The sequence below is a fragment of the Myotis lucifugus genome, unplaced genomic scaffold (assembly GCF_000147115.1).
Source record: "Myotis lucifugus unplaced genomic scaffold, Myoluc2.0 scaffold_1360, whole genome shotgun sequence".
Taxonomy (NCBI): domain Eukaryota; kingdom Metazoa; phylum Chordata; class Mammalia; order Chiroptera; family Vespertilionidae; genus Myotis; species Myotis lucifugus.
In genome coordinates this window covers 27,767-34,513 of record NW_005872408.1, presented here as the reverse complement: position 1 = coordinate 34,513, position 6,747 = coordinate 27,767, and the positions used below count along the sequence as shown (strand labels likewise).

The 6,747-nt window shown below is 58.4% G+C and overlaps 1 long non-coding RNA gene across 1 annotated transcript; it reads right to left on the bottom strand.

Annotated features, from left to right (window-relative positions):
* Positions 1-3,431: 3,431 nt before the first annotated feature.
* LOC111824397 lies at positions 3,432-4,580 on the bottom strand. Its single transcript, XR_002827478.1, has 2 exons — positions 3,982-4,580; positions 3,432-3,921 (listed from the first exon to the last, which is right to left on the bottom strand). It is a non-coding gene; the product is annotated as an uncharacterized LOC111824397 (long non-coding RNA).
* Positions 4,581-6,747: the final 2,167 nt, after the last annotated feature.

Below are 6,747 nucleotides of genomic sequence, written 5' to 3'. Positions count from 1 at the left end.
GGGGCCTGTTCCCTGTCGCCGTGGGTCTCACATTTAGATTTTTAAACTCATTTAGGAACACAGTTCCCACCACCAGACACTTTCCAGACCCGAGTGATCTGCGGAGCCAAATTGGACTAAAGAGTCTCCTCCCCTCCTTTGAGTAAACCCAGGTCCCCGGACCTCAGGCCGGCCCCACCCTGTGCCGGGCCACACCTTCCCGGGGACCTGACCGTCGGGGAGGGGACAGATGCAAAGCCATGATCCGTTCACCAGGGGGAGGTGCCCGTTCTTTCTGGGGCGAGCACAGCCGTGAGCCCGACACCCCCAGTTCTCCGTGACTCTGCACCCCCACTTGCGCCCCGAAGCGAGCGTGGCGCACACCCATTGCGTCCATAGGGATGCTGCCCGGCCCTGCTGTGCATCAGGCAAAAGGCTGGAGACGCCGCGTGTCCGATCCTCGGGTCAGCGAATGGCTCAGGGGAAACGAAAGCTGTCACGGACCCGGCCGGCCGGGAAGGTCGCGGAGGCAGAAACGCACACCCGGTAGACGCGGGCCTGGCAGCGTGGCCGGGCAGGACCCGCTGGGTTCCGGGGTCCACACCTACACGTGTACGTCCAGGGAGAGGCTGCAGCGACGCCCGAGATAGTGATCCTGCGGTTAAGCTATTCCCTTTGGTTTATCTACACGCGTCATGTTTTTAAATGAGTATTTCACGGGGAAAAGAAGACGGACTGAAAAGCCCAATTCAGTAGGATGACGGCAGCAGCGAGAGTCCGAACAAGGTCCAAGTCGTGCAGAAAAGTAGGCTGTTCTGTTTGGAAGGGCTGGCCCTGGGCACACTCCCCGGAGGCCAGCGTCAAAGCCGTCCGCACTGAGGGGCACGCGAAGACGGCTCCAGTCCCAGAGGAGGACAGCACCCGCGAGGGGAACGCGAATCCAACCGGGAGACACTGGCACACGGTCCCCGAGCCTGCATCAGACAGCAAGGCCCCCGCAGGGCCAGGCCCGGGCCTTGACCTCGGGCAGGAGCAGCCTCTTGGGCGCCTACAGAAGCCTCTCTTCGCGGCCCCGGTCTGCGGCGGCGAGATACGCAGAGCGCTGGGAAGCACACACTGACTTACATAAAAATAAAGCCCTAGCCACCCTCCCGCAGAGCGTCTGTACATCAACGAGAAGAAAATGACAGAAAAGGGGAAATCCCCGTGGCCTTTAAAATATATAAAAAGAAGCTCAATTTTAAAAAAGGACCAAAAAAAAGAAAGAAAAATTACAAAACACACACAAAGAGAGAGAGAAAAAAAGAGCTCAAATTTCTTCCTGGAAGTAATGCTGGGTAAAATTACAATGAGATACTATTTCTCACCCACCAGCCTGGCAAAATCCAACAGTTACAGGTCATCCTCTATTGGCAAGACCGGGAAGCAAAGGCCCGTGGACGTTTGTGGGAATGTGAACTGGTCCCCGCCCCGCCCCATGGAAGACAATTTGAGCAGCATCCGTCAACATTATAAATGTATATGCCCTTGGACCCAGCAACTCCACTGCTAGGAATTTATTTTATAGACACTTGCTCAGGAGTGAAATGCGACCGGCGAGTTATTAATTTGCAGCACAGTATGTCATCATGAAATACGGACAACAATCCAAATGTCCAACCACAGAAAATGGGTTAAAGAAGTTGTCATCCGCCCATCCAGCGTGGCTCAGTGGTTGAGCGTCGACCTATGAACCAGGAGGCCACGGTTTGATTCCCAGTCAGGGCACATGCCTGGGTTGCAGTTCAATCCCCAGTGTGGGGCGTGCAGGAGGCAGCCGATCCATGATTCTCTCTCATCATTGATGTTTCTCTCTCTCTCCCTCTCCCTTCCTCTCTGAAATCAAAACAATTTTTTTTAAAACAACAAACTAAAACCCTTTAAAAAAAAAAGTTGTCATCCATCTACCCAGTGGAATATTACACAGCTGGCAAAATGGCCTGGTCAGGACAAAAACAGTCCGGTAAGACCCTTTGAAAATTCACCCTTTAATAAAAGCAACAACAACAACAGAAACTATCAGAATCAACTTTTCCAGAACTCTGGAAATTAACCAGAGACTGGCAGCAGCCTGGGGAGTGTATTCAAGAAGAATGACTGAGTCTTGGGAGGAACCGCGTGCAGGGGCGGCTGAGGGACAGCGGAGAACGGGACTTCTCACTAGGAGTATCCCGGTATGTTCCCATTGTGGGATCACACAAATGTACTCCTACTCCAAAAATTACATTTAAAACAAAATTAGTGAAATAAAAATAAAAAAGAATAATGTTTACAAAAAAAGGCTGTGCCCGGGCCGGGTGCTCAGTTGGTGAGCGTTGTCCCAAAGCGCCAAGGTTCCGGGTTCAGTTCCAGTCAGAGCACATACAGGAATCAGCCAATGAAGCCACAGATAAGTGGAACAACAAGTCGATGCTTCTCTCTCTCCCTTCCTTTCTCTATAAAGTTAATAAATAAGTAAAATACTTTTTAAAATGAAGGCTGGAGCCCAAGTCTGATCAAACCTCTGGGTCGTTACTGATTGGCGGGACAGCGAGGTGCTGAGGCCCGCAGGACGCAGTCAGCAAACCCCAGGTCGTGGGGAATTCTCCCAACGGAAACCGTTCAGAAAAGAAAGGGAAGGATGGGAAGCTCTGGACAAGACGGAAGAGATCCAAGGAGCCCCGGCCGGTGTGGCTCAGCGGTGGGAGCTGCTCCTTCTGCGGGCAGACGCCAGCCCGCACCCGACTACAGCTCTGCCCCTCGGGCCTCCCAGCCAAACACTCATCCTGAGACCCAAGGAAATGACTCTAGAAATAGAAAAACGCTCCAGCACCAGGATGCTGGGAGCACTTTCCTTGGAAGAGTGACTAATTAGAGAGGAGCTAATTACCCCACAGCAGGCGGGGCGGGGGGCGGGGGGCGGGCGTGTGACAGCATCGCCACACCATTAACATGACGGGTCTGGAAGAACAGGGCCAGATGCCTTCATGGGGAAGGGGGAGGAGGGGAGCGTGAAGCAGGCCCGTAAGTCACAGCAGCTACAAGGCCTCAGGGCGGGAGCGGGACCAGCGAGGACTCTGGCCGGCGGAGACCGGCTGTTTTCTCTCCTCCTGCTTCTTCTCTGAACTGCACAGATTTCCTGGGATGAACAGAAAGGACACCCTTGCCTTTAGCTGAATTGCTGTGTTAACTAATTGGTGTAAAACTGATCCAGGGCTTTGGTGTGAGTGTGCAGATGTGTTCAGGTTTCGCATCTGGTCCCCTTTGCCTCTCACACCTCCGTCCAGGACCCTGATCTGACCAAGCAAAGCATCCGCCCCAACACGTGACGGGCAGTGGGTGAGGGGCATGCCTCGGCCACCCTCCGGGGCTGGGCCGGGGTCACCGAGACGGGAAAGGTCGTAGTGCCCTGCCCAGAGGACCACACAGCTGCCTGGTTCTCTAAATCGTCCACTTTATTTGAGACTCCACATGCCACAAATGTACATGAAAGTACCAAAATGTAGTTTAAACACAAACTCAGGAGCGGCATCACCAGAGGACACGGTCTGGCATCGAAAGGCAGGTGACACAGTCAGTCATTTAGCACCTGGTCACACACAAACCGTGGGACCCCCGCGGCTAACCCAGCCCCTTAGGAACTCACTGGGCTCAACTGTTTCTGGTCAGTCACACTCTGATGGGCAGTGGTCGGAGGCACGGCTGGTGCCGGGGCTGGCAAAGCCCGAGGCCTGCAAGGCGTCACGTGTTGGGTGCACACCCACCTGTGCCGATGGGCACCCACCTGTGTGAATGCGCACCCACCTGTGCGGATGGGCACCCACCTGTGTGAATGCGCACCCACCTGTGTGAATGCGCACCCACCTGTGCCGATGGGCACCCACCTGTGTGAATGCGCACCCACCTGTGCGGATGTGCACCCATCTGTGTGAATGCACACCCATCTGTGTGGATGCGCACCCACCTGTGGGGATGGGCACCCACCTGTGTGAATGCACACCCATCTGTGCGGATGCGCACCCACCTGTGGGGATGCACCGCCCGTAGGTGAGCACAGCAGGGGCCTCGGCTCCCCGTTAAGGACGTGGCAGAGTCAGCACAGCAGCACCCCTCCCTCCGACCCACTAGCCAGGCACTGGCCTCAGCTCCGTGACCAAGCGTGGCAGGCGAGCAGGCCGTGGCCACCGCGTCCCCTGGTCCACGGGGCCTGGGGGAGCGCCGCAGGGGCCCTGCCCTGTGACTGTCACCAAGCCTTGGGAGGTGGATCGTTTCGATGACACTGTGGCCTGTGTCAGACCCACAGTTGTTTTGTTTTTAAATGTCTGGGGTTATTTGTTCATCGCACCCAGTGGACCCGACACTTCTAGTTAGAATCCTGCATCCCCAACGCAAATGGGACTGGTGACCATCGGAGGGGCCCCGGGCCCTCCCTCACAGTCCTGTCCCTTTCCTGTAGGACTCGGGCGAGGCCATGAGAACTGTGGGTGCTCACGTCCCCACCCACGGCTCCCTCACCTCACTTTTTAGGCTGAAACCCTGCCAACGGCCAGGCTCCCTCACCCAGTAACTTATTTCCTTACAAGGTTACAAGGTCTCAGCAAATCTCAAATCCTAAAGGAGCCAATAGCGAGGCAAAGGGCAGAGGGAGGCTGCGCTGCCCCAGCACCATGAGGCCCCGAGGGGGTCATCAGGGCAGGGCCTCCGGGCCTGGAACGATCAGGGCAAATGCACTGGTTCAGACCCCGTGGCCCACTCCTCCCACCTTTCAGCCCAGGCCTCCTCTCTGTCCCCTCGTGATTAAGGGGGTGTGGCCTTGGCATCCAGCCTGCCGAGCTGCGCCTCCCCAGCCAGGGCGCCCACTGACCCTCCGAGGCCTGGAGCAGAGGCCCTGGGCCTGCCCCTCCTGCCCTCGGGAGGGCAGCTGAAAGGCGGGGAGAGAACTCCGCTGTATGAAAGGGGGTGTCCGCAGTCGGCCTCCTGGGGCTGGGACAGACACTGACAGGTGAAGAGGAGAAAGCCCCAGAGCAGGGAGGGGCGGGTCTCTGTGTCCCTCAGGCTCCTGCTGCCTCGGAGCGTCTGCAGGCCTGTGGCAGGAGGTGGCCTTGGGGTGAGTCTCCCTTTAACAAAGGCATAAATGCCAGACCCGCCTTCCTCTATCCCTCTCCTCCCACCCCATCGGGCTCTCACTCACACATACCCTGCACACGAGTGTGCACATATGCAGACACTTGATCATACACAGAGCTGGGGACACATATGCACGCACACGTCACTGTGGACTCAGACACGCACGCAGACACGCACGCACACACGCCGGTGCTGACCAGGCAGCATATGGTCCGCTGCTTAACAGCCCGGCCCTGCCGATCGGGGGCCGTTAGGGTGGGTTCCTTTCCCTCGTCAAATGCTGCAGAATATAAATTGCAATTAACAGCGATGCCAAAACAGCACTTAGCGAGAATAAGCGCCTTCTCAGCATCTGGCGAGTCCCGCCTCGGGGCAGGGGTGGCGCAGTCTTGCTCCAAGTGAGGCTGGTGCAGGGGACACAGAGCACAGGCCCCGCTCCCCACCCTCCGCGAGCGGCCCCACCGGCATCTGTCAGCATAAACGATGCCACTGGGTAAAAAAGTGCCTGCTCATGAGACCACCACCCAGGCGAGAGCGAGGGGTAGGCACACAGCCGCAGCCCGGGACCCGAGTCCGGGCTCTGGATGAAAGGAGGCCTGGCCTGCGGGTCCCAGACAGCCAGGCCACCTGCCTTCCTCCTGGGCTGTGACCATTCTTCCTGACCATCGTCGCAGGGTGGCCTCTAGGGCCACCTAAAAGGAATCCCAGAAATTGGGGAGAGGGTGCCCCCCCAGACCTTCATCTACTGCCGTGGATGAGGCGGCCAGGAAGAGACAGGGCCCGGTGTTGCTCCCGGGCTAGGTCAGGACCCGAAGGTGAGGCTGCAGGCCTGGTGGGGGGCCTGCTGAGGGCAGGCAGAGCCGCCAGAGCTGCTGGGACCGAGGAAGATCCCAGCGGAGGCCTGTGCGCCCCGGGCTGGGCCCACGGGCCTCCTGCAGCCTCCACCACTGCAAGGCCCCTGGGACCCTCGTCTGGCGGGTGGGGCTGCTGAGCTGTTTGCCCTTTGTGACCCCAGGAAAGGGCATGGGAAGATACCAAGGGGCCAGGTCCCCAGTCCTTTAGCAGCAGGTAAACTGCAGGATGCACAGCACGAAATGGGGGTGACTATCACCATGGAAACAGAGTGGGAAAACAACCGAGCTGAGGGCCAGGATGGGCAGTGGAGTGTGGGCTCTGCACCCCCAGCCCAGGGGGAGAGGGAGGTGGGGTGAGTCAAGCCCAGCTCGGGGGGCCGCCCCGCCCAGCGATGCCCAGTTGGAAGGTCTCGCGGTGGAGAAGGTGGGAGCCCGCACACGGGCAGGCCGGGCGCGTGTGTGGAACAGCCGCATGGAGCTTGTTAGTGCCGAGTACAGCTGGCTGCAGTGGGGTCATGCGATCATCCTCCGGCCTCAACACCCTCGTTTCCTAATGAAGCCACAGCCACCTGTTTCCCCAGAACCACTGGCTCCCGAGAGAACTGCCGCCTGAATGCCGGCCCGCCCAGCACCCGGCCCCAGGGACCCTGCCCGGCCCCGGCCCTGCCCTGGGTGACGTCATCTGGCTGGAAGCGCACTGGACACTGGCGGGTGAGACGTGTCTTACTGGGCAGGAGCGCCCACACCTGCAGCCCCCAACCTGCGGGCT